Below are 10,952 nucleotides of genomic sequence, written 5' to 3' on the forward strand. Positions count from 1 at the left end.
CCCGGTGATCGGTAAGGAGGACGAAATGATCCTGGCATCATTACGTATCAGACGAGCCGCAGGGTATTTAGCGAAGTTACCAGGAATGACTGCACATCTAGATAAAATATATCATTTTGTTCAGACAGGGCGAGATCCAGAATGTATTAACAGAGCTATGGAATACCAGAAAGTAGAGATACAGGGGGAACTGTTACGTTTCCTCATAAACTGTGTGATCAGAAATCAAGACCGACCGGGGGTAGACCCGGATGCAATGCATATTCTTACAAGATGGAGCCAGAATATATCAGAAGGGAGACACGATAAGCAAAATTGTATAATAGCCATGTGCCGAAAGATCCGTAAAGAAATAGAACGGATACACGAAGAGAGATTACAGACAGACGAGTTCGAACAAAGCGAGGAAGGAGGGTCAGGACCGCCCGCAGGACAGTTGGACACCATAGCCTATGTAGGTAGAGGAAGATCTTGTAATAGGGATCAGACTAGATGTCATACTGACTCAATACGTCCGATATGTCCAGATAATAACAAGAATTTCCAAATACCTATAATTAATATAAGGTCTAACGAGCATTCGTTCCAAACTGCCGACAAACTACTCCGAGAACGAAGGGGTTATCATTTTCTCGATTCTATGGATGAACAAGATTTAGCCAGGGCAGCTGTCCACTGGGTGGACAGTCCCGGAAAATATAGTGATGCTACAGTAGTACGCACATTTTTGAATCTCACCCCAGATGAACAGAGGTTAGCTGGGATTTATATGATTCAACAACTCATTATACTATATCGGAGTCAGCATTCGGACCCTGGTCCCTTACCTGACATATTGACTGAATTGCTTATGAATAAATGGAGAGGTCCAGGTACTGAATTAATTAAAGAAATTCTAATATCAAGAAAGCAGTATATTCTTTTTGTATGCTCAGAGCATGCCTCATTGCCCGGCAAGGAAAGAACAACGTATCACATGGATAGACAGAATCCCTTACGAGAAGTACACCCAATAAAAGGCGAGGATGACGAGTTTAGGCGCGTATTTGTATATACACCCATATCAAAAATAGAACTGTTGCAAATGAAGAAAGTGGTACCCAGTCATGACAAAGATCCAGCGGGTTTTCACCGAGAAATTAAAGACATGTTACTCATGGGAGAGTATACCTATCCCGACATTATGACAATATTAAAGGTGTTGATGCCTGCTGGCATTTATGAGAAACTCAAGGAAAAAGAGTGGGAGGTAGGAGACCAAAAGATAGAATGGTCAGTATTAGAAGCGGAAGAAAAGGCCCGAACTGCAGGAGCAGGACTTGGGGATAAAACTAAAGCACTACCAGGTTTACTAGTACAGGTACTGCCACGTTTATTAACTACGAAAAAGGAAGATTGGGGTACAATTTCAGCCTGTAAACAGAAGCAAGACGAAGACACTAGTGATTACTATGCCCGATTTGAAAAATGTTTTGGTATAAATAGTGGCATAAAAGCAAGTAGCGAATCATACCCGCATCTGTTTGTAACAAAATTAGTAGAAAATGCTCTGCCCCCAGTGAAGAATAGAGTATTAAAATTCGAGAGTACCTGGCAAGGTAACACTCCAACACAAATGTTACAAATGTTACAGTACCATCACAATAGAATTAGAGAGGAACAAGAACATGAACACAGACGCATGAAAGACACAAAAATGAAAATGCTAGTTTCCCAGACAGTACCAGCTGAAGGACATAAAAAGGGTATGACACATTCCGATTCAGCAGGACCTGTAAAAGGGACATGCAATTATTGTAAAAAGCCAGGTCATTACGTACACGATTGTCCAGTGCTAAAACATAATATCTCTATAGGTAAAACACAAGAAAGATCACGGCCATTAAGACAAGATCAGCATGAACAAGGAGCTATGCAGCATGCCCAGGCCATGCCAGCCGCACAACAGCCAATACAGTTTGTGCCAGCTGCACCACCGTTGCCTGCTGCTGCCACACAGACCACAACACGACAAATGTATCAGACTGCACAGTATGAATATCCTGAGTATCAGCGTTACGCATGAACTAGCCTAGAGAGGGAAGTTGACTTACCCCTTATTGAGATTCCTGTAGATCAAGAAGGACCTTATGTACATAGTGAATTATTAGGTCAAGATAGAAAATTTTTACTCGATACAGGGGCAAGTCGAACAACTATAAAACGTAGTGAAGTTCCAGGGGCACCCCTCTCAGGCTCTCAGAATATTTCCCTTGGTTTTTCAGGAAAACCTATTGTTAATGAAGTATCACAGCCTCTTCCACTTACGATAGGAACTTTGACCCGAACTACAGATTTATTGCTTACTAAATCATGTCCAGAAAACCTGCTAGGAATAAAAACTCTGAAAGCCCTAGGAGCCATAATATGTTGTTCTCCGGAAGGAGTAAGGTTGTTTTTACGTGATTTTAAAGGTCACTATGTATCTAGAGACATGGATCCCCGACTACAGACTTTACCTACACATCTATGGGCACAGGGCCCTACTGATGTTGGTTGCATGAATATTACACCATATCGAGTCACACTCAAGGCAGGAGTGGTGCTACCACGAATGCGACAATACAAGTTACCACCAGATGCTGTAGTGGCTTTACTACAAATCATTGACGAGCTAATTGCCCAAGGAGTAGTTGTAGAAACAGACTCCAATATATGTAATTCACCGATAATTCCGATTCTTAAACGAACAGATCCTACAGCTCCGCCAGTATATCGATTGGTTATTGATCTGCGCGAGTTAAACAAATGCATTGTGCCACAATTTCCTGTGGTTCCAGATATCTCGTCATTATTGACAGCTATTGATTCTGAAGCAACATTCTTTACTGTAATTGACCTCAAGAATGCCTTTTTCAGCGTCCCAATAGATCCGGAAAGTCAATATTTGTTCGGATTTAGTTTAAATGGGCGCAGCTTTAAATTCTCACGCGCACCTCAAGGATTTACAGAAAGCCCCAGCATCTATAGCCAAGCACTGAAACGAGAACTCGACAGTATCCACATGCCAGTTAACACTGCTCTGCTTCAATACGTCGATGATCTGCTGATCACCGCCCGAAGCGAACCTGAATGTGAAAAAGCATCACTGACAGTTTTACAATTTCTAGCCGAAAAGGGGCACAAGGTGTCCCCTTCTAAGCTGCAATTCTGTGTCCAGCGAGTTGTTTATCTTGGACACTCGCTGTCCAAGGAGGGAAGGCAGCTTACACCCGACCGCATTCAGTTAATAGCTAACATGCCAATACCCAAGACACAAAAGGAAGTACGAGCTTTCATAGGCCTCACGTCATATTGCAGGCAGTGGATCCCTCAGTACGCATTTCTAGCAAAACCACTCATTCAGTTAACCACACAGGAGGCAGCCACACCGACTGTTCTCCCTTGGACTCAGGAACACGCACAAGCTTTTGAAAGCCTAAAGAAAGCTTTATGTCAAGCACCCGTTTTAGGTACCGAAGGTACTGCCTTGTCAGTACTCACACAGGAACAAGCAGGAGCACACAAACCATGTGCTTATTTTTCTAGTACATTAGATCCCGTAGCTCAGGCTTTGCCTGCATGCCTGAAATCAGTAGCAGCGACAGCTTTAGCAATCAGACAAAGCGATGCCATAGTGTTAGGACATCCATTGACAGTTCAAGTACCACACGCAGTAGAGGTTCTTGTGAATAGAACGCAAACACAACACTTGACTATAGCACGACTTACAGGGTATGAACTTACATTGTTTCAGCCACATATAGAAATCAGACGCTGTAACACATTGAATCCCGCCACACTTCTACCTGTAATCGGAACAGACCCACTAGCCCATGACTGTATTGAAGTTATTACGATAACGACGAAACCCAGACAAGACTTAACTGATGTCCCATTGTCAGATCCAGACCTGACATTGTATGTAGATGGTTCATGCATGAGAACAAGTACAGGAGAGTTAGTGGCCGCTTATGCAGTCACAACAGATACTGAAGTTATTGAAACTAATCGTATAAATACTTTGTCAGCTCAAGCCGCAGAGCTCATCGCTCTGACACAAGCCTGTATTCAAGCCACGAATAAAAAAGTCAACATATACACTGACTCACGTTATGCATTCGGAGTTGTACACGACTTCGGCGTGCTGTGGCGAGAGAGAGGTTATTTAACTTCCCACGGTGCCCACATTCAGCACGGACCCCTCATTCATGCCTTATTAGATGCAATACATCTACCCACTGCAATATCAATTATGAAATGTAAGGCTCATACGAAGGTTACTGATATCATTTCCCAAGGCAATGATCTAGCCGACAGAACAGCTAAACAGACTGCTCAAACTCAAACTCCCGACATGACAAAGACAATAGTCCCGACACCGACATATTGTATGACAGTTAAAGATCCTACTCTTGACGTAATTGACATACAGACACATGCTACATCAGATGAAATAAAGAAATGGACTGAATTAGGAGGGATCCAAACGGACCAAGGATGGATGATGAAGGAAAAGTCGGTATGGTTCCTTCCTGACTCAATGGTCCAAGTTATAATTAACACTATACATAGTCCAGCACATCTAGGAGAAAAAGCTATGCTAGACAGCATTCAACACATTTGGTTCAATAAACATTTACGAGCAGCAGCGAAACAAAAGGTCCGTACCTGTATGATCTGTTGTCAGTTTAACCCAGGAAAAAGCGTTCCCGTAGAACAGGGTGGATTTCATACTCCTAATCATCCTTTTGAAGTACTCCAGATGGATTATATCCAGATGGAACGATGTCGAGGATTCAAATATGTTCTTGTAGTTGTCTGCGCTCTGTCCCGTTGGACAGAGGCATACCCGGTTTCAGATTACACTGCCCCGACTACTGCCAAACAGTTGGTTCGAGAATTCTTCCCACGATACGGTTTACCACGTGCTGTTCACTCAGATAACGGCCAGCCGTTCTCATCCGAATTAATGAAACACGTTTCACTTCTGTTAGGATATCAGTGGAAATTCCACTGTGTCCGACACCCCGAGGCAGCAGGTCTCGTAGAAAGACATAACCAGATCCTGAAAATCAGAATGTCCAAAATATGCAGAGAAAAAGGTGTCGACTGGGTAGTAGCGTTACCCGTTGCACTCTTTTACATGAGAATGGTAGCACACTCACGAACAGGGCTATCCCCGTATGAGGTGATCTTCGGCAGACCACCGAATATGTGGGGGACGCCCATACCACGCAAAATAACTGATATTGACTGTAATATGCTGACAGATTACTTGGCTTCCTTGATGTCTGCACTACAATCTTGTCGTTCACAGGTAGCTGCAGCCTTTCCCGACAACACTGAGGTGAAACCCCATGACGTTGTTCCGGGTGATCTTGTGTTTGTGAGGAATTTCGACCGAAAGACTCAGCTGGAGCCCAGGTGGAAAGCACCCAAGTTGGTCCTGTTGACCACGAGGACAGCCGTGAAGATCGAGGGCCGCAAGGGCTGGATTCATTCAAGTCATATCAAGAAATTTCATGGACTATCCTCGGATATAGACATTGTGCCCTGCACTCCCTTACAGACTGATTCAAAACTTCCCTTTGTTGAACCGAATGACTCTGAGAACTACAAACTAAAGCTTAGGCCCAACCAGTCGAGCAATTTGATTGTTTAAGTCCTCTCCAAGGTGAAGCGGTTGAATTGTCTCTGACATGTATTCCTTGGACCTGAGTAGAGAAAATACCCGGAAAATGTTGAAACGACAGGCGTATTGTAAATCACTGCGTAGCCACTGTATGGGGACATTATTAATTATGTTTTTATTAAGTCTTTTAGTAATTATTACGAGTATGTTGTTGCATATATATTACCCTATTTCTAGACATGTTTATAATGTTACTGCTGAACATTCTTTTAGTGACTTACCTCCGCATGAATTATCTTATAGACTTGCGCTGCGCAATAACACTTTCATTAGTATGTTACATCATTCCCATCAGACTAGTAATGCCACCAATTGTTGGGTGTGTGGCCGACTCCCTCCCTATCAGAATTATGAAGGAGTCCTACCTTTCCTTCCACATCCATTCACACATAATGGCTCCTGTGGAGCATGGTTTAGTTTAATCAATTCCATAGACTCAGACACAGCAGTTTACCAAGATCATTGGATATGGGGAAACCTGAACCTAGTTTTACTCAAGGTCTGCTACCCTGACAAGGAGGGTCGCCCCAAAAGAACAGGAACTGATCTAGAAAATGAAGTATATGGATTAGGTAATTTTACACCTAATCTCATGATTCTAAATGTCGTATCCGAAGTTGAACTAGTCTTACCCACCATGTCAGTATTCCCAGCGAAGGGTGAATTGTGTGTAAGAAAGGTTGGTTCCATACATATGGGCCATAGTAAATGCACTACTATAGTAGAATTCAGTGATCAAGGCAAATCTTCATTTAAAGCTTCTCGCCACTCCTACTTTATATGTGGTCAGACTGCATATATGCGTCTACCTCCAGATTGGGATGGTACCTGCTACATTGCATTCCTTCTGCCACCCGTTTTTCTAGCTCCTCCTGATTATTACAGAAATATTCATTTAGTACACAACAGAAAGCGGAGAGATCTCCCCATTGTCGATTACACTGAGACGGCATGGGACAAGTATGTAGATTTTAATAAAGGCATCTTTCCCTATATAGGTACTGTTACTAATAGTAAGCTGATACGTAGATTAACCAGAACCCTTGAAGCAGTAGTGAATGAGACTATTTCCGCCTTAGGCAATTTAACAGAAGAGCAGTCTGCTATGCGGATTGTTGTGCTTCAAAATCGTCTTGTCCTTGACGTCATCCTGGCTGATAGGGGCGGAGCTTGTAGGGTCATCGGATCAAGCTGCTGCGTATTCATACCAGAAAATTCGCCATCTGTATATAAAGCCATCACTCGCCTTCATAAGATTGTAAACCAGATACACCAGAACCCAGGCACTTGGACTTGGTCCAGTTGGTTTTGGAGTGTGATATCAGCCTGGGGATGGAGAGTTTTATCCTTCCTAGGTATTGGCCTTCTCATACTATTCAGTTGCTGTCTATGTCTACAATGTGGGCCAGCGATTTGTGGTCTGTGTGCCACATCGTGTATTCCACCACCAAGATTTCATTCAAGATCACGGAAGAAGAAAGAAGAACAAATGATGCTATATGAACAGATCGATGGATTAATGAAGATTGATATCTCTTGAAGGGCAAGGAGGGGACAAGGAGGGAATGTGGAAATGTGGATTTTCCTGGTCAGTTATGTCCCCTATCTTGGACCCCAACGGTTCTATGTGCATGTCACAAGTACATGTATGTTCCCTCCAGTTCCAGTTATGAAGACGCAAATACATGTGCGTCCACCGTCAACATGTCCTCTGTCAGATCCGCCATGAATGGGCCGGATATTCCATTCCTAAATATGAAAGGCCACCGGCTTTATATGGTTCACTTATGCCATTTTACAGTCCAGGCAAGTAGGCCCTGATTCTGTCATCAAACTCCTTTTGCCTTCTGCCTCTGAAAGCTCCAGTCTGAGCCTGCATCTGTGACCATGAACTTTGTCTCATTCTCTGCGCGGCTCACGAAGCCTGACATCAGCCTATTCTTTGCCAAGAACTGTATTTCACCTTCGAATTATCTGCTTCCCCCTCAGCCGATGCATTCCTGCCTAGTAGTTTAAGTAAACATTCTTCCAGTTACCAAGCAAAAGGCCCGGCTTCTCTGTCCTCATGCAAGTAATTCATAGCCCTGTCACCATGGAATATTCCTACCCCCTCGCATTCAGTGTAGACACTTAGACGCTTGTACACGCACGCACAGTCAGTATAGAATAGATTTTGTCCGAGAGTCCTTCTTTTGTGGATAACATAGTTCTTTAAACATAGGATGTTAGATATGATTTGGGATTAGGTTGACCTGACCCCCCAGACTTTTCGTCTCCACATGTAGAGCTAATGTCAAGTCCCCTTCACCCCCTAGTTACACGTCAATTACACGTCATACTGCTGCGCGCGCATCTATGCCAAGTATTATCTTATAGATCCACCTATACATGACATCATAACCAATCATGTTTCCTTTTTACTCCTTATTACACCCATTTTCGGTTACGCAGGTACCACGTCAAGTTCCTTATCAATTGTTACGCCTACTGTATTTGCTTCACTATAATGTATGTACTATAAAAGTTACTTCTTGTCAATAAAGTATGTACTTCACTTCCTGAACCCCCGTGGTGATGGAACTTGGAGCATCCGATTATAATCGATTATTGGAATAAAGCCCATTCCGAAACTCTAATATCACGGATTCTGCCTCTCATTTTACTGAGCTATTTTATTATGATTCTGTATCAAATTCAGTCCAGGTAATGGAATTTTATTTACCACAGAAGGATGTATAAAAGTGAAGTTCCTTGCAAAACAAGAGCAGAGGAATATCCAGAAACAGTTTTCCTTAATAAAAAATGATGAGTCTGCATACCATATTTAAGTGGGAGCCCGGCTAGCTCAGTCGGTAGAGCATGAGACTCTTAATCTCAGGGTCGTGGGTTCGAGCCCCACGTTGGGCGAAAACGAGTATTTTTTGCTGGATGATTGCATTGGCTCTCATAATATGGTGATTAATCTTGCATTAGACATGCACTAACTCCTAAAAATTGTATCTCCCTTGGTTACTCATTCATGAGAAATGTATCTCCAAGATTAGGTAGGGCCTGAGTCTAGGTTAACATACAGTGATATCACTCCTATTCAAGTACTAAACATGCCAACCTGAAGTGTAAAACATCCCCTAGGTGTAGTTAAGGCATCAGTTAGGAGTGAACTGAACACTCATGTTATGGGCAATTAGACTTAAAATAAAGTGTGGACAGCAGTAACGTTACTTTTGAAATGTGATGCTGAGTGAGCACACAGGGGAATTAGCTCAAATGGTAGAGCGCTCGCTTAGCATGCGAGAGGTAGCGGGATCGATGCCCGCATTCTCTATTCTAAAATTTGCATACATTTTACTTTTTAACTTGTAATTGCCATGGTTGTTGCAGAGTAAGAACAGAAAAGTCACAGATGGCTTTCAAATTTGGTGTCATTATAACAACTAAAGTGGTTTAATCAAAAGTGTTTAGGTATTCTATAGCACGTGAGAGGAATTTGATTTCTTATGCAATCTCAAAATGAAAATTTCACACCTTCCATTTTCATTTCGTCTTATTTTACTTGACATTCTTTCCTCTGAAGGATGTATAAAAGTGAAGTTCCTTGCAAAACAAGAGCAGAGGAATATCCAGAAACGGTTTTCCTTAATAAAAAATGATGAGTCTGCATACCATATTTAAGTGGGAGCCCGGCTAGCTCAGTCGGTAGAGCATGAGACTCTTAATATCAGGGTCGTGGGTTTGAGCCCCACGTTGGGCGAAAACGAGTATTTTTTGCTGGATGATTGCATTGGCTCTCATAATATGGTGATTAATCTTGCATTAGACATGCACTAACTCCTAAAATTGTATCTCCCTTGGTTACTCATTCATGAGAAATGTATCTCCAAGATTAGGTAGGGCCTGAGTCTAGGTTAACATACAGTGATATCACTCCTATTCAAGTACTAAACATGCCAACCTGAAGTGTAAAACATCCCCTAGGTGTAGTTCAGGCATCAGTTAGGAGTGAACTGAACACTCATGTTATGGGCAATTAGACTTAAAATAAAGTGTGGACAGCAGTAACGTTACTTTTGAAATGTGATGCTGAGTGAGCACACAGGGGAATTAGCTCAAATGGTAGAGCGCTCGCTTAGCATGCGAGAGGTAGCGGGATCGATGCCCGCATTCTCTATTCTAAAATTTGCATACATTTTACTTTTTAACTTGTAATTGCCATGGTTGTTGCAGAGTAAGAACAGAAAAGTCACAGATGGCTTTCAAATTTGGTGTCATTATAACAACTAAAGCGGTTTAATCAAAAGTGTTTAGGTATTCTATAGCACGTGAGAGGAATTTGATTTCTTATGCAATCTCAAAATGAAAATTTCACACCTTCCATTTTCATTTCGTCTTATTTTACTTGACATTCTTTCCTCTGAAGGATGTATAAAAGTGAAGTTCCTTGCAAAACAAGAGCAGAGGAATATCCAGAAACGGTTTTCCTTAATAAAAAATGATGAGTCTGCATACCATATTTAAGTGGGAGCCTGGCTAGCTCAGTCGGTAGAGCATGAGACTCTTAATATCAGGGTCGTGGGTTTGAGCCCCACGTTGGGCGAAAACGAGTATTTTTTGCTGGATGATTGCATTGGCTCTCATAATATGGTGATTAATCTTGCATTAGACATGCACTAACTCCTAAAAATTGTATCTCCCTTGGTTACTCATTCATGAGAAATGTATCTCCAAGATTAGGTAGGGCCTGAGTCTAGGTTAACATACAGTGATATCACTCCTATTCAAGTACTAAACATGCCAACCTGAAGTGTAAAACATCCCCTAGGTGTAGTTAAGGCATCAGTTAGGAGTGAACTGAACACTCATGTTATGGGTAATTAGACTTAAAATAAAGTGTGGACAGCAGTAACGTTACTTTTGAAATGTGATGCTGAGTGAGCACACAGGGGAATTAGCTCAAATGGTAGAGCGCTCGCTTAGCATGCGAGAGGTAGCGGGATTGATGCCCGCATTCTCCATTCTAAAATTTGCATACATTTTACTTTTTAACTTGTAATTGCCATGGTTGTTGCAGAGTAAGAACAGAAAAGTCACAGATGGCTTTCAAATTTGGTGTCATTATAACAACTAAAGTGGTTTAATCAAAAGTGTTTAGGTATTCTATAGCACGTGAGAGGAATTTGATTTCTTATGCAATCTCAAAATGACAATTTCACACCTTCCATTTTCATTTCGTCTTATTTTA

General features: G+C 42.0%; 1 non-coding gene across 1 annotated transcript; it reads left to right on the top strand.

The window, feature by feature from the left end:
- Window positions 1–8,547: 8,547 nt before the first annotated feature.
- Window positions 8,548–8,620, top strand: TRNAK-CUU (transfer RNA lysine (anticodon CUU)). The gene has a single exon. It is a non-coding gene; the product is annotated as a tRNA-Lys (tRNA).
- Window positions 8,621–10,952: the final 2,332 nt, after the last annotated feature.

The sequence above is a fragment of the Triturus cristatus genome, chromosome 4_1 (genome assembly GCF_964204655.1).
Source record: "Triturus cristatus chromosome 4_1, aTriCri1.1, whole genome shotgun sequence".
Classification (NCBI taxonomy): domain Eukaryota; kingdom Metazoa; phylum Chordata; class Amphibia; order Caudata; family Salamandridae; genus Triturus; species Triturus cristatus.